This window comes from Phalangium opilio, unplaced genomic scaffold (genome assembly GCF_054372755.1).
Source record: "Phalangium opilio isolate 3A_F unplaced genomic scaffold, DU_Popi_V2 ptg000053l_1, whole genome shotgun sequence".
NCBI lineage: Eukaryota > Metazoa > Arthropoda > Arachnida > Opiliones > Phalangiidae > Phalangium > Phalangium opilio.
Genome location: NW_028324172.1, coordinates 627,190 through 650,677, shown reverse-complemented (window position 1 = coordinate 650,677; position 23,488 = coordinate 627,190). Strand labels below are relative to the sequence as shown.

The 23,488-nt window shown below is 38.0% G+C and overlaps 1 pseudogene; it reads right to left on the bottom strand.

Moving 5' to 3' along the window:
* Positions 1-10,686: 10,686 nt before the first annotated feature.
* On the bottom strand, positions 10,687-19,520 carry LOC149672238 (lipase member K-like; annotated as a pseudogene).
* Between the last annotated feature and the right edge of the window lie 3,968 nt (positions 19,521-23,488).

Sequence of the window (23,488 nt, the reverse complement as noted above, 5' to 3'; positions counted from 1 at the left end):
TAAATATCCCAAAGCTCTTTCATAATACCTTAAGATTACACCAGTAATGTTTAATTATGAAAACGAACGTACAAAGAATGTAACGTTTATTATCACTGTATTTTAAACGTTCCTTTTTATTGTCAATGTTTACATTTCAATCAGCTTTAGTTTCAAAATTTCAATTTAACTGTCCACCTTTAACTTCATAGTTTCCATGCAAACGTTTAGAGTTTTGTTGCGAATTTGAACATAAAGTGCAATCTGGAATGTGTAAATGTACACTTGTAACGGTTGATAGTGTTTGATCGAAGAGTAAATGTTGTTCTTGATGTTAAATGGTAACGATTACATTTCATATTCACGAATCCTTGCCCATTGCCAATGCAAAGCCCCTTCATTTCAAAAATATTGCATGAATTCCTCTTGTACTCTCTTGGCCTCGGCTGATGCTCTACATCCTTGATGGCTGAGAGGGTGAAAAGTTTGCCGTTTATGCTTCTCGTTCTGACTTTCATTTTTGTCACCACATGAGTCTGATTCAATCTGATTATCATTATTGTCCATGGATTGTTGACGAAGAATGTTGTGCAGTGCATGTGGCTAGCACAAGAGTTTCCACATTTGTTGGTAGAGCTTGAATAGATGTAAGTAATATTCGAAACCTATTTCCAAGAATTCCAAAGAAATTTTCAGACACTCTACGCGCTCTTGATAACCTAGAATATAAATAATATGAATTATATAATTATATCAACATTACATGTAACCACTTCTAGTCTAACGTCTATTATCTATTTATTTATTACCTATAGTTAAAGACTCTTTTATGAAATGTGAGTTCATTTTTTGAAAAGGGTCTCATTACGTTTGGTTTCAACGTAAAGGCTTCATCGGCCACAATAACATAAGGTACAGCTTTTTGCCGCCCAGGTAGAGGTTTGGGCTTTGGCAGCTTGTGTGAATCCCTTTCGAGAGCTTCACAGAGTTTAGAATTCTCGTATGTCGAGCTGTCGTGACATCTCCCATTTGCGCCGACATCAACAAAAACTGCCTACAATTAAACTATTACAATATACGGTTTATATGCAAGTGTACTGTTGTTTATCATACTTTACAATTCGCATCAACTAGAGCCAACAGGACGATGCTGAATGTGCCTTTATAGTTGAAGAAGTATGAGCCTGAATTCGGTGGAGCTGTGATATTCACATGCTTTCCGTCAATAGCTCCTATACAGTTATCATGTTGCCCTGCTTTCTTGAAACCTTTTGCGATTTTTAGCCAATCTTCTTCAGATTGGGGATACGCTAAGTGCCTGTATCAAAGATTGCATATAGTGGTGACTGAGTTAAAAAGGTGATTAGTAATCAATTTGGCGCAAGCTGTTTAGATATTGCTTCACACGTTGCGTATATGATGTTATGAATAGTGCTAACGCCCATACGGAACTGATACCTTAACGAATGCATGCTTTCTCCTACAAAACAAAAGTGTTTAACGTTCCAATTCAAATCATGTTGCACCTACTTATAATTCACAAACCTGTTGCTAAAAACCGAAGGGTGACCGCCAACCGCTCATCGGCAGGAATAGGGGCCCTAAACAAAGTATCCTGTTTTTCAATGTGGACTTTAACAGCTTCAAGTATAATTCCAAAGGTATTTCCTGACATTCGTAGATAACAACGATAGTCATCAACATCATGCCTTAGCTCCAATAATAATGCATTGTATGCCCCTTTTTCTCCTCTTTTCTTTATCCAGTTTTTCCCCCACACGGTCCTTTTCTTTTTTAGTTTCTTATCTTTCTGTCGAGACACAATAGCAGCAATCCCCATTAAGGCAACGATTCGTTTTCTATTGTTATCTTCTTCACCATGATAATCCATGTTATCCATCGCAATTAAGAATGTACGACTGAACATCAGACGATTCTAACGTTTTCCATTGCCTTAATGCAAGGAGTACCGTTACTGGAGTGAAAAGTTAAAGCGCCATGAAAGAGCATTAAAGCCCGCTTTCCTACCATAATACTTCATGCTGAAAAACAAACTATCACCCAATAGAAAACGGCATGACTTTTCATTCATGTAGATGCCATCTCGTGGCACATTGTAGAACTAAACATCTCAAAAGAGCAGAGTTCAGAAAGCAACTCGAGTCGGGTAGTGTGAATGTCGCATCTGACTAATCTGCCTGTACTAGTCTGGTCATTGTCGGCTGACAAGAGTTGAGTAATGTGAACGAGTACTTATTCAATTATAGTTTATAGAATAGATGGTAGAGGTTTCCGTAACTACTTTTATAATGAAGTTTTGAGTTCAAATTAAGGATACGATCAACTGTTTTTTTTTTCATTGAACTTCTTAGCTGAAAAATGTTAGTGAGAAATTTGTTCAATGTGGGTTTGATTTTAGTTCTAAATCGCTTAGAAATTTGTCGAATTTGGTCGTGATTTATGTAGTATTTTATCCCTGAATAGATAATTCTGGATCCAATTCGGATGAGACTCCGAAATAAGGCTTATCAATCAACAGTTTCGTTTTTGGACACTAGTTACGTTAACCAAAAATAGATGAAAAACTGTGTTGCCTCAGAGTCGCCCGTTTGGGTTTGGATCCAATTGCATCCGATTTTGGAAATTTTTTGACAGTGCATGCCTTAGGAAAGACGTCAAGTGCTAATACAGGAATGATGAGGGTACTCTTTATCGCGAATGTGATTTGGTTTAGTAAAGTTTCTTTAAATGTTCTCATGTTACCACGCTTTGTGTTACACTTCTCTCAATAAGAGGTATTTTATACTTGGCAATCACAATTTTTTTATTAATAGTTCATACCATTATCAGGTTTTTTAATACAATTATTTGAATCGATAATTAAAACCAAAACGTATTAAGAAAGGTATGGATCATAATTTTTTATTGGAAATCGTATGAAACGTATCGCTAAGAAACATTTGTCAGTAAAATTCCTCTGATTATGTTGAAAATTTTAGTTTTTTTACTTACGATTAATAATTGCATCAATCTATGTTTTTCTAAATCAAATCGAGACGGAATACTTTTATAAAACCTTCGTTTATCAAATTTTGGGATGATAATATGTTTGAATAATAGTTAAGCGATCCCGGATCCCCGAGCCCTAACTGCAGATCGAGAGGTCTTTGGTTTAAACCCGAGTCCCCCTATATCAGCACGGATCATCGCGTTTATTTTACTTTAACTGACCTTACGCGCATGATCAAGGGGGAATAGTTCAGTGGTAGATTATTCGACTGCAGATCGAGAGGTCCTTGGTTCAAACCCGAGTTCCCCCTGTAGAAGCACAGATCATTGCGTTTATTTTAGTTAATTAGACGTTACGGTTATGAACAAGGGGAATAGCTCAGTGGTAGAGCATTCTACTGCAGATCGAGAGGTCTTTGGTTCAAACCCGATTTCCCCCTGTAACAGTACGGATAATTTCGTTTATTTTAGTTAGTTTGACATTACGGTTATGAACAAGGGGGAATAGCTCAGTGGTAGAGCATTCGACTGCAGATCGAGAGGTCCTTCGTTCAAACCCGAGTTCCCCCTTACACAGCACGGATCATTGCGTTTATTTTAGTTAATTAGACATTACGGTTATGAACAAGGGGAATAGCTCAGTGGTAGAGCATTCGACTGCAGATCGAGAGGTTCTTGTTTCAAACCGGAGTTCCATCTGTAGCAGAACAGATAATTTCGTTTATTTTAGTTAGTTTGACATTACGGATATGAACAAGGGGAATAGTTCAGTGGTAGAGCATTCTACTGCAGATCGAGAGGTTCTTTTTTCAAATCCGATTTCCCCCTGTAAAAGCACGGATCATTGCGTTTATTTTTGTTTATTCGACATTACGGTTTTGAACAAGGGGAATAGCTCAGTGGTAGAGCATTTTACTGCAGATCAAGAGGTTCTTGTTTCAAACCCCAGCTCCCCCTTTAACAGCACGGATCATTTCGTTTATTTTAGTTAATTTGTCATTACGGTTATGAACAAGGGGGAATTGTTCAGTGGTAGAGCATTCTACTGCAGATCGAGAGGTTCTTTTTTCAAACCCGATTTCCCCCTGTAAAAGATCGGATCATTGCGTTTATTTTAGTTTATTCGACATTACGGTTTTGAACAAGGGGAATAGCTCAGTGGTAGAGCATTCGACTGCAGATCGAGAGGTTCTTGTTTCAAACTGGAGTTCCATCTGTAAAAGCACAGATCCTTGCGTTTATTTTAGTTAATTAGACATTACGGTTATGAACAAGGGGAATAGCTCAGTGGTAGAGCATTCGACTGCATATCAAGAGGTTCTTGTTTCAAACCGGAGTTCCATCTGTAGCAGAACAGATCATTGCGTTTATTTTAGTTAATTCGACATTACGGTTATGAAAAAGGGGAATAGCTCAGTGGTAGAGCATTCGACTGCAGATCAAGAGGTTCTTGTTTCAAACCGGAGTTCCATCTGTAGCAGAACAGATCATTGCGTTTATTTTAGTTAATTCGACATTACGGTTATGAAAAAGGGGAATAGCTCAGTGGTAGAGCATTCGACTGCAGATCAAGAGGTTCTTGTTTCAAACCGGAGTTCCATCTGTAGCAGAACAGATCATTGCGTTTATTTTAGTTAATTCGACATTACGGTTATGAAAAAGGGGAATAGCTCAGTGGTAGAGCATTCGACTGCAGATCAAGAGGTTCTTGTTTCAAACCCGAGCTCCCCCTGTAACAGTACGGATAATTTCGTTTATTTTAGTTAGTTTGACATTACGGTTATGAACAAGGGGGAATAGCTCAGTGGTAGAGCATTCTACTGCAGATCGAGAGGTTCTTTTTTCAAACCCGATTTCCCCCTGTAAAAGCACGGATCATTGCGTTTATTTTAGTTTATTCGACATTACGGTTAGGAACAAGGGGGAGTAGCCTAGTGGTAGAGCATTCTACTGCAGATCGAGAGGTTCTTGTTTCAAACCCAATCTTGTTAGGCTAAGCGAAAATCAATCTTTCGGCGCTATTGAATGGTTAGAATGGACGGCTCACGAGAGAAATATCCTTATTCAATCTTCTTTTAGAGGCAAAGAGGTTAAAATCCAAACCCTAAAGGTAGATGATTATTGTTCGGAAAACAAAGAAGTGTTCTAATACATGGGATGCTACTACCATGGTTGTAAAATTCACTTCCCTATAAATAGAAATGTGATTTTTCACGGGAATCCTACTCAAACGTTAAACACGCGTTTTTCGAGAACTGAGAAGACAATAAGTAAACTAGAAGGCCTAAAATATACAGTCAATGTCAAATGGGAATGTGAATGGCAACAGGACAAAAAATAACCCCGCAATAAACGACTTTTTAAAACGAGAGTATATTATTGCGTTAAAACATCCAAAAGGTTAAAACCTCGCGACGCTTTCTTCTAGGGACGCTGCTGTGCTAACAAGCTATACCACAAAACAACGGGGACAGAAAAAATTCATTACGTGGATTTCACTAGCTTGTACCATTTCGTCAACTAAACGGGAAAAATTCCTATTGGCCATCCTCAAATTATTCTGGAAAATTTCTCCGACGTCTTCTCTTTCGATGGGCTCTTAAAGTGTGATGTACGACTCAAAATCTAATACATCCAGTTTTGCCAGCTCGTATAAACGTTAAGCTCACCTTTCCCCTCTGTTACACCTGTTGTAAAACTCAATTTAAGGTGACTGTACACACACGTGATCAGACAGAACTGCGGGGTACCTGGGTAGCAGATGAACTAAGATACGCTGTAGAACGAGCATACAAAATCACGCGGATGTATGAAGCCTGGTCATACAAAACGAGATAGCTCACAAGCATACAAATGTAGTTATAGCGTGCTATACAAAAACTATGGCACGCCTTCACCTTTTAAAACATCTCGAAATGGTGGGAGACTTATGTTTTTATATGGATGCCGATAGCCTGATCTACCTCTCTCCAGATGGCGTCCCTATACTCCCTACAGGAGATTATCTTGGTGAGCTAAAGAACGAGCTAGAACCATACGGCAAAGACGCTTATATTTGCAAATTTGGAAGCGCAGGAGCAAAAAATTATTCGATGAATATTTACGACTCCGCAATAGAAAAAATCACCAACATAATTAAAGTTAAAGGTTTCTATTTAAATTCGTCAACAGAAAACCACGTCAATTTTGATATTATGAAAAAGTTGTTAGGCGTAAACAACGATGGTAAACCAGAAATGAACTCTGTACAAGTACCTATTGGCCCGCAAATTCGACGATTACCTAATCACACTTTAATTACTATTGATCAAACTAAAACATATCAAGCCGTCGTCGATAAAGTAAGAGTTTTCCCAGATTACACCACAACCCCTTACGGGTATCTTAAGTAAATTTGTAAAATTAATTTGTATATATAATTTTTGTATTTTTAATTAATTGGGGTTTTGTCTGCAGACATTTTTTGTGTATGTTAATTGCAATTAGTTTTATTACGATTAGAATAAATTTGTCAATAATAATTTTCACTTTATATTATGGTCTTTATTCCTATAAAACCATCTTTTATTATAAGCCTATACAATCAATCAAATACTGACAGGCAAAGAGAGGAGAGCTGGAAAACCCGGCTCCTCCCCCTTGAGTGGCCGCCATCTTGAATTACCGTATACTGGCTGCACCCTCTCTGAGATAGAATTCAGTCTGGTCGAGGGGCTACTCACTATTACGGTTACTGCAGTGATTATAACATCATTATTTAAACGCCGCCTTTTATAATAAAGTATACCCAGAACAACTCGCCAATTACACATGGCAAAGGCAATTGTAAAGCTATTAACGAGTCATTTCATTTCAGAAAGAAGTATGTTCGAAATACTTCCCAAATATCGCACAGTATAACGAATTAAATCGCAATAACCTATTTCATTTCAGGCGTTCACAGGATATAAAGAAAGATCGCGTCCCTTTCGTTTGAAGAACGTTCACATCAATGTAATTTTTCAGTTTTTCCAAGAAATAAATATAATAATAATATATACTCTTGTTCAAACTCACTTGACGGTATTGTAAAAGTTGAGGAGCATTGGCCAATCTATAATTGCAAGTACGGTTTTCAAGTGCGGATAAACAGGAGTGTAGAAATATTTGTCTCCATAGTTTCCATTTAAGTTAAAAATATCCAATCGAAAAAAATTAATCTATCTTTATAAAAGACCTTTCTATTTATAGCTACAAGCCTTTAGCAAAAAGAGAGTGAGATAATGGATTAAGAGGCGTGTTTATGGCATTGGGGAAAGGAATCAACTATAGGTGTTTGATTTTCAAACTATTCAGGTGATCGAAGCTACTCTACCCTTATTTAAAGAAATGGGGGAGAGGAGGTACCTCCTTCTTACAGAGAAAAAACTCTTATTTGTATTGCAATGTTAGGTTGTTTCAGTTCAAACCTTTGCCCTCTAAAAACACCGAACCCCAGTATCCCACTACCCAGTAACAATCTTAGCAGTAAGAAAGAGGTAAGAACCAATAGGGGCAAAAAGAAGACCAAGTCTTATTAAACACATGGCGTTTTTAGTCCCCCGTTTATCATTTTTAAGCTATCCCTTCCATCAACGGTCACGTGGCGCGAGCATCATCCATGGAGGAGGGGGGTTTGTGGGAAAAAAATAAGGGCAGACCTAAAGGAAGCGTGGGTTCGTCTTTGGTACGGTAACGGATGGGAGAAAGGGGAAGTAAAAAATTCGTTAGAAATAGACTGAGTTTCAAGCTTTTTCCCCTAGGTGGCAGCATATTTTCTCGCCTTTTGGAGCTACACAGGAAAGTTTCAATAAAGGGGCGCCAACCAAGCATAGTTCTCCTTTATCCCTCAATGGACCCAACCTAAGCCAAGCCTCGACGATTCGTTACCGTAAGACCTTACCAAATGGCCGAGGATGCTGGGGACATTGTGCAATCGGATGCAGCGGCTACGTTTTTAGCAAGTTTATATAGTATGTTACTTAAGTATGACACTACCTATACTTCGTAATGCTAGAGACTTACTGAGAGCTAGTTCGAAAGCGACTACGCTCAGTTTTTGCAGTCCATCTTCCTATTTAGTCTGTACTAAGCCTTTGACCAGGCATCGTTCCTAATTTGTTTCTAAAATCAGGAGAAAATTTGAAAATTTTAATTCGCTTGCGAGGGTGACAGTGGTAAAACTCGATATTTTTCTCTGAACAGTCGTTTCAGTTTACGTTACGGACACCTTGTTGAAAACTTACAATAGACATCGCCTAGGTAAAAAAACTACACCACATTGATGTTTATAGAAATATACTGCCTTCGTACATTTATCATTACAACATTAAAAATGTATTAAAACTGATTTTAAACAAATACCATACATTCCTCTTTTGTCATATTTTCTCCTCAATTCTCTTAACCATTCTTCTTGATTAATTTTTAGTTACTTTACAAGCGGTAACCTTGTGGGTTCTGAAAACTATAAAACACGTCTACAACCAATAGCAACGACAAGTCATTTATACAAAGCATTCACGTACGATCTCAAGTAATAATATGAATTTAATATAAAAGTGTTTCAGATAAATCTGCCATAAATAAAAGAACATAATCTTGGGGTCAAAGTGAGAGGAAAACAAGTCGGGAAAACCAAAATATTACCTCTCCGTGTCGAGAAGATTATATAACCTTCCAAGTATCCAATGAAAACGTCGACCTTTTGCCCTCATCCTTTCCCGCGCTTTGCGCTTCCGCATTTCATCCTTACTCTCAACATTATCTTCCTCCATTTTACATATAAAAATCAAATACTCACAAAAAGAAGTGGCAAAAACCTGCTGGCTCTTTACAACCACTTAATTTGACTTAATATCCAATTTCCAACAACAATAATATACCGGTAGTTTAATTGACAACCTACTAGCATCGAAATTCTCATAAGGAATGGCTCCCGCGGATAAAAAACGGCAATTTTCAACTATAGGTGGGCGTTATCTCATAAGATTTGAAAAATATCATTTGTCTTTTTTACCAATGCCTAACCGTTTGGATTTTTTAAAGCAGTCTTAGCACCAAAAAATATTTTTGAATGAGGATAAAAAAGGTCTGTCCTCTCGTAATTTTTTAAGCTTTTATCATGATTACTCTATACAACAGTAACAAGGAGTATAAACGCATTAGTGGAAGCAGTATTTTTTCCCAAAACAATCTCGCTTATGTTTATGCAATGAATGAAATATATCACAATGCACGGGCCTTGATAGATATAGGAGGCAATGAAGGAAATATATCGCATGCGCGGGCCTTGGTAGATATAGGAGGCAATGATAATCTCTCTCTTTGCACGAGAGGTTTATCTTTAATATTTAAATAAATATAATTATTTTTAATTATTTTAATCTTCAATAATTAACATTAATAATAGTTAAATCGTTTAAAATAAAGTTATACTTATTATCTTCTCAAACTTTGCTAATATTGACGTTTAAAGTGAAGGGTACCCCTCTTCCCGCTTTCTTCAAATTTTGGGGTATATAAACGATTCGTTTCCATTATAATAGTAAGGAAAAACCGCAAATGCGAAAACCTTTGGTAGCGATCCTACCTTAGGGAGGCTAGACGTTTCTCGTAACCCTAGCTGATCGCCGCGTATATCCTAAAACCAAACGATGATAATGGAGTAGAAGCCAATGATACAGATTGGTGTCTATGTGGAATAGACGGAAGACCAGTGGATGGTGGTGTTAGAAGGCAGTGTAAGTGCAGACGGGTGTCAATGTGGGATTGACAAAGAACAAAAGATGGTGGTGATTAGAAGCCAGTATGTACAGACTGGTGTCCACGTGGAATGGACGAAGACCAGAAGATGGTGGTGATTAGCAGCCAGTAAGAACAGACTAGTGTCCGTCTGGTATGGACAAAGACCAGAAGATTGGTGGTGTGAGAACTCAAGTAGAGGAGCCATTTCCGTGACTGTGAAAGCAGTTCGGAAATGGCGAACACGTTTGCTCCGATACGCAAACTGCGAACGCGGTCACGTGGGTGTAACAACGGACAGACAGACACACACACACACACACACACACAGACAGACAGACACACAGACAGACACGGCCGTTACAGAACCTCTCCTGGACTACGTCACACGGAGAGGTAAAAATTAGAAATATGGGGTCTGCAACAATTAGCAACTTAGTCTGTGATATAAAAAACTTGCAAAGACGAATAATTGAAAGTTGCGAAACAATCTAGAACATAGCATTAATCCTTCAACACATAAAATAATCTTTGTATTATTGTAAATGATAGACATTTTGAACATTACCCATAAATCCATGTTTGCATGTTAAGAAAAATGTTAAATTCAATCGAAACCGTTGTAATCGATGGCGAAAGTTACCATGACAGTTTTAATAAGCTTTACTTTACCAGTATACGCATACTTTTTTAGCTTCCGCAAGGGAAAGGTTCAATAAAGTAAAACGATTGAATGCTATTGAAACTTTCTTACATAAAAATCACTGGTAATTGTAAATGGTATTTCCAGACAAATGCGCGACAAAATAATAGATACCATTGTGTATCAAGTTATTTTTACTTTAACTTTACTTCGAAATTGAAAACCACGGTACAGCAATCCTTGAATGGCTAACAATCAAAAACACTCCATTTGTGTTGCAACCCAACAATCTTCTAATTCCTGTAATGTTCTAAAATTGTTAACAGTTTCTCGTAAACGAATTTGTTGGCATCTTTTCCGTAAACGAAGTCCACATGCGTAAACTGTGATATTGGTACCCTGTAATTTACAATTAGATTCTTGATACGAGGTACCAGGAGAGCCACGTCAGTTGGAACGGCAAGGTTATCAGCCTGACCCCAAAAGAGTGCAATTGGAGTAGTAATGGCCTCGACATTGAATTTCGAAGGTTTTTCCTTCAAACACAACGAACAAAAAGTCATAAAATTTCGATTTGGGCAATATTTATAGCGAGGGTGAAGTAGAAAATTAACAGGTTTTTTATCGATTCTTCCACTAATTTCAAGACTAGTCTGCATAGTAAAACATTCAGGAAATACCTCCGAATGATTTTAAAATTCAAATTCGGTTAAGATCTTAAGGATAATTTTAAATAAAGACCTCTGACCAATCGCATAACGCACTGCCTTCCTGTTAACAAAATTCCCGTGGCACGCTCTACTTCTCGCGCTACGATTATCACATCGCGCGCAAGTTTTATCAAATCACGGGATAAATTTCATTTTGCATGGAGCGTGCCACGAGAATTTTGTTAACAAAAAGGCAGGGCGTTACGCGATTGGTCAGAGGTCCTTATTTCAAATTATCTATAAAATCTCAACCTAATATGAATTTTAAAATCATTCGGAGATATTTCTTGGATGTTTCTTATAATTAGTAGAAGATTCGATAAAAAACCACGTGATTTTCCACTTCACCCTCCCTTTAATTGAGATACCTGTTTATAAACTTCGATGTTCCTATTCTTTCCGTAATCGAATTTCGTAAACTCATTGGATGCAATCATCTTTCGTTGTGGGGAAAAGATGAAAATTATAATAAAAGAATATACGGATTACCTGTCCTAAGTGTAAAACAGTGTTTATGGAAGTTCCACCGGGGTAATGATGATTTATCACCGAAACTCGGCTCTGCAATATTCTATTAGAGATTTTTCAAAACTTTAATTAGACCTTGTATAACAGACCTCATTAATCTGATTCGAAGAACCACCAGCGATAGAAAACAATAATTTTATGCAAAATTCTGTAAATAGTGGCCGACTGCACGCAAACTCGGTGAGAAAATTACGAAAATCCGAGCTCGGAAGGAGTTCATTTTGACCTAATAATTTTAAAATGAACTTCATGACATATGTAACAATATGTATTTACGTGAGTTACTTTCGGTAAGTAAAATCAAGGACAACTTACGGCTATCTGGTTCCGATAGGGCACGAAAAGCTTCATGATACTTGATAAGTGGCCCAAGTATTCCACGGGTGCCAATGCGACGAAGACTTTGACCTTTTTGTTAGATTCCGGAAATTCGGACAACATGGCGAAAGCTACGGTAGTACCCATGGAATGGCCAACGTATACCAACTGATCATAACCAGTGATAACCTGTTTTTTCCAGTATGTAGTCGATGACCGCTGGTAGATCAATAAAAGCCATTTCCTCCCATCTATAAAAATGTGAAGTTTTATATTAATCAAGTGTTTGGGATTGAAAATGGTTTCAAAAGAGTTCTTACGAGAATTCCCAAAATTTCGGATCATTGGTGGTGTAATTGGTATGTTTCTTGGAATAAGTACTACCCCTGGCATTAGCGATCCATACGTCGTACCCAGCATCAGCCAGTAAAAAAGCGAGACTCTGATTGGGCGAATTCATGACCCAATCGCTACCGGTACAAAAGATACCGTGGTGCAAATATACGGGTTGTCGAACTGGTCCGTCATACTGGTCCCTGATACCTCGCGGGATTATCTTGACACCCAAGATGTAACCATCCTTAGTAATGACGTCATGTTCTTCCAAAGGATATCCTTTAGTGGTAATCAACTCCGGCTATGTCCGAGTTAAATATAACAAGAAGGATGTAAACAAAAATCAAATAGTTATTTAGGAAAACTGAAATTATTATTCCAAACTCACCAGACTTCTATAAGTATCTGGATCTAATGTCGGTATTATATTAAATATTTTTAATAAATCCAAATTTTGCGCTTGAAATTCTTGTCCAAAGATTACCTCGACAAAAATGGACATGAGCGCAGAGTAGCTCAACAACTTTCCTGTTTCTAAGGCCATCACTAACACATTAATCAAAAATGTCTTGATTAGAATCAAGTCCTAAAAAGTATCGATAAGACTGAGGTTATCACTTGACTGAAGGATCAGATATTAACTTTTCTTTTTAATTGAAACTTAAAGGCATGCTTAAGAAAAAACAACGTTCCATTACCGTTTTCCGTTGAAATAACTTATTTTACTGGTAATCAATTTCAAAAATTTACTTATCTCGGGTTTTCGGGCACAATTCCATTCCCCCAAAACATTTTATCATTACATTAATCACTTTTGAGAGAGTACGTGTATGACTTTCCCTCATTTGTGCCCGGCATGCTTCGCAGTGGATACGTTTTAAAACAATGGCGGAAAATTAAGTAGGGACAGTTAGATTTTTACTCGTGGTTATGAAAAATGATGTAATGTCTAGTGTACTTCAGTCAACAGTCATACTGTTCATTCCCATAGCTCAGGATTAATGCTGCTCACTATTTCTCTCTCTAGTTTCAAACAATGGTTAGAGACCATTCAGTGCCGCAGGTCGCACATGAATATATTTCAACTACAGTTTACATCAATTCTCTGTGGTCGTACTATTAGCGGGTTAAGCACTAATTTGTTCAGAACATGTCTCGAAAGTGTGCTTGTTGTAAGTTTTTAAAGCAGTGTTGCCAATGTGTGGGTAATTTCCCACATCGTGGGAGATTTAGGTTTGGTTTTAGGCTCTGTGGGGAAAAAGTAATATTTTTCCGAAATCAATCAAATGTCGGAATTTTCCTGTTCAAGGGTTAATAGTGCAAAATTTTCATAAATGCACTAATTTTAACTGCACAGTTAAAATTAGTGCATTTTCGAAAATTTTATCCGGTTTAATAATTTCAAGCGACATTTTGAAATAAATTCGGTGATTTTAAGTTTGGCACTGAAAAAAAAGAAAGCATATTTTGAGAATTTTAAAGCTTTATAGCATTTGTACATATTGTCAAAGCCATGCGGAGTGATATTCCATATTAAACTCAGTATGATAAAATAGTCCAGATAAATATGGCTGTAAAAAAGGGGGGTGTGGGAAATGCGGCAAATTTTTAAAATGGAAGTGGGAAAATCCACTTTCTAACATTAGCAACACTGATTTGAAGGTTTTGGTCATGGCTAAACAGACCGCTCATTCAGTTTTCTATTGTTTTAAAGCTTATTTTGACACGTTATCTCTCAAAAGTAATGTAATGATAAAATGTTTTGGGGGAATGGAATTGTGCCCGAAAACCCGAGATAAGTAAATTTTTGAAATTGATTACCTGTAAAATAAGTTATTTCAACGGAAAACGGTAATGGAACGTTGTTTTTTCTTAAGCATGCCTTTAAGTTTCAATTAAAAAGAAAAGTTAATATCTGATCCTTCAGTCAAGTGATAACCTCAGTCTTATCGATACTTTTTAGGACTTGATTCTAATCAAGACATTTTTGATTAATATCTGCTCCTTCAGTCTTCATTTTAATTAAGATTGTTAAGAAACTGTTTTACATTTTCAAAATCTACACTAAGCAGAAACATATAAAAAGGGGACCGTAACTTTAGCTCAATCAGTCATTTATTTATAATGATACTCCAAAAAATAAAAACGTAACTCATTGAAAGTTTGTATTCTTATTGTAATTAACATAATACAATTTTTTACAACCCTTTATTGAAACGCGAGGCGCTCCCCTAAAAATTCCACAAATAGGACCAAATTGACAGTTTTACACAATTTTTTAAAACGCTGATTTAGCCTATGTCTGTTTAACCTTTAGCTCAAACTTTTCATAAGCCCAATATGAAATTCGGATATCCTTAAAACTTCTCAAAGACGATCCGAGATTATCAATTTCGAACTTTTTTGTAGCATTAACTAACGTCTGTTTGATATTAAGCTTATAAACCTTAAACACAATATAGTCAGGGGCAATGAAGACTCAATTTATAAGGGCTACCCTAAAAGTCCACAAAGGTGATCCAAGATTGTTAATAAATACGCCTAAAAAGTGCCCTCTTCAAAATATGTAGCCGGGGAAAAGAGAGCGTGATCGAGTGGGCTATGCTAGTGGGTATTTTGGTAGTAAGTAAGGGGGGTTGGGACTCCAGGCATAGCCCGCTCCATCACGCACTCGACAACACAAAGCAACTCGCGCCAGCGTGGGAAATAAGGCGGTAACCCAGGGCAAATGACGAGTTTAAAAATTGCCTGTTACAGTTCAAAAATTAAATCGGAGGGGGGTCAGTGGTCCACGAGACTACTAAAAAATTCAAGGGTAACCAGAGTCCACACATTAAAATTCTAATATTTTAATTATCCACTTTCTTAGCTTAGCAGACGACGTGCTCTGGCCAATGGTCACGGACCAGTTTATTTATTCCAAGTCAGGAGGGTCTCTGGCCTAATGTCCAGTTTAAATATATCCTTATTTCCCACCCTGACTCGCGCTATAGCGCAAGCAGCTTGCGACGTGTTGCGCGTGATCGAGTAGGCTATGGTCCGGTCAAAAGAAATCTTCAGTTCAGCGTTGTAAATAAGGCGGTGGCACAGGGAAAATGACCAGTTTAAAAATTATATCGGAGGGGGAGCAGTGGTCCACAGGACCACTAAGGAAATTCTAGGGTAACCAGGGTCCAGACATTATCTCAACTATTTTAATTACCCACTTCTTTAGTTTAGCAGACGCCGCGCCCTGGTCAATGGTCATGGACCAGTTCATTTATTCCAGGGCAGGGGGGACGCTGGCCCAATGTCTAGTTTTAAAAAAATCCCTATTTCCCACCCTGCTTCAGTTGGGAGTCCTGGAACTCCCTAAAGTCCAGAGATGCATATGACAAGGATTCATTTCTCATAAGCGAGAATGGCCAACTCTGTTGTGTTAGAGTCTTAGAGACAGCCTGGCAGCCTGGTATTTTTTTACTTCTAAGTCAGCTGGGTTTTCACCTTTAAAAGTTAATACAACCCTTTGAATTTAAATAATTAGAAATGAGAAATGTTATTAAATGAATAAATCTATACGGTTGCAGTTGTGTCGAAATGAGAGCAATTAAATATGTGCCTTTGATATTTAGCTCCGATAATTTCAGAAACTTAATAAAAAGTAGTGTTATGTATTTAACCAGTATCTATTTTATTGAAATTTATTAATAATTATTTAATTTAAAAAATTGTAATACTATTTTATGTTTTAAATTTTACAAATAAAATTCAAAACAGTAAACATAGGGCAAAGGTTATATTGTATTATAAATAACCAGTGGGATTGATTTTAGCTATATCGCAATTAGAGCTCGACATTTTCTATCCATTATCTACAAATTAGTAATTAATTTGAATGAAAATAGGTGGATATCTTTTATTAATTGGGAAATAATGCACACACTTTACATTTAAATTTTAGAAGTTAATTTATTATTTACTTTGTGTATATAATATTCAGCATTAATTTCACTAAGGAAATAAACTACGAGGAATTAACTAGTATATATGTTTAAAATTATAATTTAATCGTTTCAAAACTAATATGGTTTTGAACCGGTTTTTGTGATTTAGTTATTAAAATTTGTGATTATCGATTGGTCGATATTGAAAATCAACCAATGGTGGAACGAATTTTTTTTTAAACTCAATGAAACGGAAATATCAATGAATCATCTACTGAAAGAGGTATCAACCTATTATTTTTTTTTCAAAAGAAGGTAAATAAGGATTAGATGGCTTGCTGCTTCAAACAAGATTTTTAACCATGAATAGAATATTTTGTTAATTTTAGTCAAATTTAGATATTCGGTAATCGAGTTGATATTTATAAAGCCCTTTTTGCTCATGTCTATTTTAAACTTTAATCACAGATTTCGCTTACCATTTCACAAGCATAATAAACACTACTGAAGGGCGCAAATCTATCTGTGATTGGTAATGGTGACCAATATAGCAATTTGCCCAATTAATCAGTTTGAACTTCATTTGCACATTTCTCTTCGTTAATTTGAAATGTTGCGAGAAATTTGAATGGAATATAAGTAGATATCTCTATCAGAAGATAATTTTCGATGTTGATATTTAAGATTCATTGAGTTTAAAAAATTGGTATTGGTATTTCAAGTAAGCTTAGATATCAACATCGGTGAATTTACGATATGGGCTTATGATGGTAGTCTGTTTATAAGATTAAGTCGTTACTTTAAGTGTCACTAGACAGTATCTACCTCCAAAATCGAGAGTTAGTAACTTTATAACCATCTCCTAGTCAGAGGATATCCGAGGGTCAATTTCTTATATCATTGACTGACGAAGGCTCACTATAGCTTAGTCAACTTTTGGCAAGGCCTAATACCGTTTTTGCATGACTGTCGCCGTCAAATTCTTTTTAAAGCATAGATCATTAGATCATATAGTATCCACCCTTGATTTTCATTACGCAACACACGTTGGATTCGTAAACCTCGACGTGCACCACGATTAGAAGCATTAAAATGCAAAAACAACACACTGACCGCATACATTTTTGGTAAATAACAGAGTCACTACAGCTGTTTTCGGGGGAATCGGGGCTGAACGAGCGACCGAGAGGGCGTAGAAGAAAAAGCCTCCGGCGGCCGGTCTCTTAAAGGGGGTAGTTTCGAGGGAACGAAATTCAAATGCAAGGCGCGCCCCTTCAACAAAAAACATTGAATTCGTTAATACGGACGTTTTAGGCAATTATAATATTGAAATTTTATACAATTAAGTAATATTTAAGAAAACTAAGCACTACTTTCAAAGTCTAAACTTTAAAAATACGACGATACGAGAAGGCGAAGTAACAACAAGAGGTAAACATTTTTATAAATGGCAAAAATTAACGGAAAGCCAAGGCTTAGCGCAATTTCACCGCCTTAAAAAAAGGGCCAAGTTTCGAAATAGATTGTGGGACAATAAAAAGGTGGAAAATTATGAAATTATGCTTATATTAAAGCTTGAAACCTACTTTATATTATATTTAAAATCCATCCATGAGCAAATCCTCAAAAAATATGAAAATGGCAACGAAAAAGGACCCACTCTCAAATTTTTTTCCCTTAAAAAAATGGCGGCCACAAACGGGGTAATTTGTCACGGCGGCAATATTAAAGCAGTCTTATCTCACTATCGATAGGCCATTTCAACCAAAAGGCATTAAGAAAAAGCAATCGGATTATTATGACGCAACTATACGTAAAAAAAGGCCAATATTGGTCGCGCTGATATTTACCAATAAAACAGCGTATCCATGCTAAAATATCGCAGATTGGGGTAGTTTTTAAAATTTAAAATTAAACATACTTAAAATTAATTTTTCTCAAAAACCTTAAAAATTGTCCTAGAAAAAGGTTTAAATTTTGATATAAAACCGTTCCCAAACGTAACAAACGAATATTTCATTTCAAAAGGGTGGCGACAAAATGGCTAAATTTGAAAAAAACTCCATGTTATTTCTATGGGAAAATTTAACTTTTTCACCAAAAGGGCTGATTAATTTATGGAAATGAAAACCACCCTTAGCAACTTTATTTTTTATACAATAAACTAATGGGTGGATCTTCTTGAAATTTTAACCACATATTGAGGGCCCGAATTGTAGTTCTGTGGAATTTTTTCAAAGCAGTTAATACGATACAAAAAAAGTTATAACCAATCAAAAAACCATCCTTATACATTAAAGTCGGTATGAGGTCTTATCTAAGAGAGCTATCGCTCTCCTAGAATATGTGGAAAAAGGCCGTTAAAAACGCGAAAAATATAAATGCATGAAATTCAAAGCGTTTTTTCCATGCAACGTACAATGACGCTATGAGAAAATATGTGTGGGCATGTGCGTAAATTATGTCACTTTCAAAGCGAAATTCATTCGAAGTAAAAAAAATAAATATGAATTCAGTAGATAAGTCTTTTTCCTACTTTATAACTTCTCTAAGATTTTAACACGATGAAATGTAGTGAAGTACCTGAAAATCTGAATATCATTGCTGCGGCCGAGAGCAACTCAGGAAACTCGACTTGACAGACATTACTATGATCAACCAGGATTTCGCCCTGCTCTAAACCTGTGTCTAGGTGACGAAGTTTGAGGAAAAGGGGACTTTTTGCATATCGTGACTAACTCCACTTTCCGTCACCACCTGCACCAATCTTGATCACTTCTCTGGACCCAACTTGCATCGAAACCCTTAAAAATATGCAATATTGTTTTACTTGACAAAAGAGCGTTTAATAATTTTGGATTAATTTACATTAGTAACTGTAGATTTCATGTAAAGGCAAATAGATATGACGCTATTCCTCGCCGCCTTTACGGCAACGAAAAAGTTTGAAGTGTTTAAGCCTTGGCAGACAGAACTCAGTTACACTCTAAAGACGAAACCAAAGCAATGACACGGAGAAGGTTTGGGGCTTTTAAAGTTTTTATTTGCCACACATTTTCTTTATACAGAATATATTCAGGGTTTTATAATTTGGGTTTTCGAGGATTTTTAGCATTTAGTAGTAAAACCTTTGAGGGAACCTTTTTGGTGGTTTTACGATTTTTCCCACATTCACTATGTTCAGGGTTGGAATAAAAAACTCCCACCCAAAAAACCGCGGGTTTTATTGGGTTTGACTAACCACAAAAACCCACTAAAAACCCTCTTACTATCAATATGATTTTCAGTTTCGATGAATTTGAATGATGGCATAATTTCATTTTAAAGATAGTTTAATATATTTGTTAGATAAAAGTTGTTTCAACTTCATAAGTAGTATTTAATAATATATCCTACATTATTTTTTATGAAACATTTTAGATATTTTTTATTAAGTAGTTACTTTCGAATGACAATTTCTACCATGCACGCAACTGCTAAATATAAAAACCCAAATAGTCAATAAAACCCAGAAAACCCCGGTGAGCTGTGTCTATGTTGCCGAATTACAACCTTTAACCTCACCCATTAATTAGCCTTTACGAAAATACCCTGATCAAATATTGGGAATTTGATAAAAAAATACCAAAGGATATAATATTGATCAAATAAAATTTTGGTAAGGCTTGTTGGATCCAATTTTGATAAATTTTTGATAGTTTTAAACTCAGTCAAATCTATCTCTATCATATACTGATAAGAATATACTCCATAATGTATACTTTGATCGACGTTTAATAACATTTTCCTTTATCAAATAAATTTTTGATCTATATTTGATTATATCTCGCCACGTCCAACACAATTTGATCCATGTTTGATAAAAATCTCTCCCTATCAAATTTAATATGATCCATTTTTAGTAATTTAAACTCAGTCAAATCTAACTCTAGCGTATACTGATTAGAATCTACTATATAATGTATACTTTGATCGACGTTTAATAACATTTTCTTTTGTCAAATAAATTTTTCATCTATATTTGATTATATCTCGCCATATCCAGCACAATTTGATCCATGTTTGATAAAAATCTCTCCCTATCAAATTTAATATGATCCATTTCTGATAAAATCTCTCCCTATCAAATTTAATATGATCCATTTCTGATAAAATCTCTCCCTATCATATTAAATTTGATCCGTATTTAATAATATTTCTCCCTACCAAATTAAACTTTATCCGTATTTGAGAGAAGCAAGTCCTGTTGTTTCTCTCCAAGCGTATAGGTCAAAAATAATCAATGTACTGTACGAAGATATGACCAAATACTATGATTTAGGAAATTTGTTTTTCCTTGTGACAAGTGAAAGTTCTTTATGCGAAACTGTTAGAGCATTAACGTTTTCTCAGGATGCAAACCATAAATGGTTTGATAAAATTTACATTTATGTACATCGAAGGTAACCTAGTCATACGCGTCCTTCTCAAGCCAAGGTGTTGAGACATCGTACCGAGGGCTGCGTGGTACTGGGGAAGTAAAACTACGGTATCGCTAACGATCCCCTCGGGGCACCAGGCGACATCCCGTTGTATTTAGCCTTCCACCCGGGTGGGGGACTACCGGGTGGCGACCTTTTACTTGCTCCCTTACTCGTGGGATTCTTATGGATTCTGTACAAAATACCAATTTAAAAAATACTAAAACTACAGTGCAGGGGTCTGCTCCTGGCAGAACCCTCACTGATATTACAAAGCTAGGCCTGGATCCAGCGATACTCGCTCCGACTTATCGGTGCGTGTGACTGGCTCCACCCAGCCCCCCCCCCAAGGCTTCGAAACGTACCCAGCGACGCCGATTCAAACGGCAGATTGCTCGGGAAAAGGCTAAACCGGGTTCTGAAGCGGTCTCCACCCCTGTCGGGGGTGCGGCGACACGTGACAACCCGACGAAGAGACCGAGAGTGGAGGACTCGACTCCTTCGCCCGGCAATTCGCAGGCGGCGGCCAAAAGGACTAAGTCCTATAGGGATGCCGCCAGCTCAGAAAAGATGGCCATTGTCAAAAATGGATATCCGACTGCGGTCATCACGGAGGAAGATGTGGGCCCAATCCAGAAGGCGATTCTAGGGGCGCTGGATGGGATACCTTCGGGGAGCCGTCTACCGCGCCTTGGGAATTTCAGCCTGATGGCCGGGGCCCTAACGTACTCCTGAGAAGATGCGTTTACTGGGCAGTGGTTGAAGGAAAACATATCCTACTCGGTGGTGGGGTATGCGGTGCTCTCAGTGATGAGAGCTAGCGAACTCCCTAAGCCGTTTAAGGTGATGTTCCGAACCAGGGACCAGGTTACAAAGGAATCGGCGGTGCTGTTCCGGCGCCTGATGTTCCTTAACAGTGGCTTTGCCACTGAAGGCTGGAAATGTATCCGGACGTACGTAGATCGTGCCGTACGGTACTGGGTACTGTCCATAGAAGGCCCCTCTTTGGATGCCATTAAGAACGCCGGTTTTGTGGGCTTTACTTGAATGGATAAGGGAACTTTCAAGCTCCTACAGCCCATGGAAACCACTTCAACTGCTGCAGCTGTGTCTGCGGCAGAGGATGGGACCAGCTGGGAGCTCTGGCTGTAGAGCTTGCCGGTGTCGCTTTAGCCACAGAGGGAGAGGGAGGGGCTCAATCGGATGAATTATTTTCCATGGATGAGTCCACCCTACCGGTAGAATCGGATGCGACCCTACGGGGACCAGACGATGAGCGTTCTAGTGATCCTGACGGGGGGAGGATCTTGGGACTGGGAGCTTGCCTGTCGAGGGGAGGTGCTACTAGCCCTCTCGGGACTGATGAGGTGTAGCCAGGTCCCTTCTGAACCCCTCTCTTAGGGAAAATGGGGACGCTACGTGCAATTCAAATCAATTTGCACCATAGTAAGGCGGCTTCCGCAGTACTCTGTAGGAGGTTTGCTATAGAGGGTCTTGATGTGGCCCTCATACAAGAACCGTGGATTTGCCATGGCAAAATCCTCGGTCTCGACACAGCAGGGCGGCTCTTTTATGACCACACCGCTGTTAGGCCTAGGGCGTGTATTTCGTTCGGAAGGACCTTTGCTGTATCTCGCTACCGCTATACACGTCTCAGGATACGGCGGCCGTGAAGATGGTACTGGGCTCTGGGCGGGCCGAGATGACGTTCACGGCTGCCTCTGCTTAGTTTGCCCACGATACGGACTCTCTTCCGACATTAGAGGTGATCAATTTGGTCAATCAAAGAGAGAAGGGAGGGGATAAACTTTTCATTGGCTACGACGCCAATGCTCATCATGCCACGTGGGCCAATTCTGACTGCAACAGGAGAGGTGATCATCTACTGGAATATCTAGTTGGCTCTAAACTCTATAATTCTTAATAAAAAAATGAGGCTACTTTTGTAACCTCTAACAGAAGGAAGGTAATTGACCTTAAGTTAGCCACGGAAAACCTTGCTTCTTCTGTGTTTAATTGGCATGTATCAAATGAGCCGTCTCTGTCGGATCAAAGGCATATTTGCTTCACTGTTGCGACTACTTCTGTCCCGTTGAGGACGGAGATACGCAATCCAAAACGGACTAATTGGGCCGGCTACGCGGATACCCCCAAGGTAAAGACAGCTAAGGATCTTGAGAGGGCGGCTGGTGTCCTACAGTGCTCTATTATTGAATCCTATCACCGTATCTGTCCACTTAAGACCGCAAACCGATCGAGGCTTGTTCCTTGGTGGAATGCGGATTTTATTCGGTTTCGGAAGTGTACTCGAAGGCTTTTTAATAAAGCCAAGCGTACGGGAGACTGGGCTAGTTATAGGCCGTCTCTTAATACCTACAACAGGGCCATTAGGGCTTCCAAGAGGTACTCTTGGAGGACCTTCTGTGAGCAAGTCTCTAGTGTCCCGGCTACTGCAAAGGTCATGATATTCTCGCGCATGATAATACGCATCGACTTGATACTATCAAGTTGCAAGAGGGTGTGTACACTAAGTCTAGGGCTGAGCTTATCAAGCATATGCTAGGGGTACACTTTCCTGACTCTACTTTAATCAATCCAACGATACCTGACTATCTCTACCCTGTTCTGCACAGGGCGAAGAGAGAGGACTGGCTTATAGCCAGGCAGGTTGTTAAAATTCCTAAACTAAGGTGGGCTGTCAACTGTTTTGAGCCCTACAAGTCCCCGGGTCCCGATGGGGTCTATCCTCTGCTTAAGCAGGAGGGCTTGGATCACATCGTCTCTCCGTTATGCAAGATCTATAAACTTTGCATTGCTCTC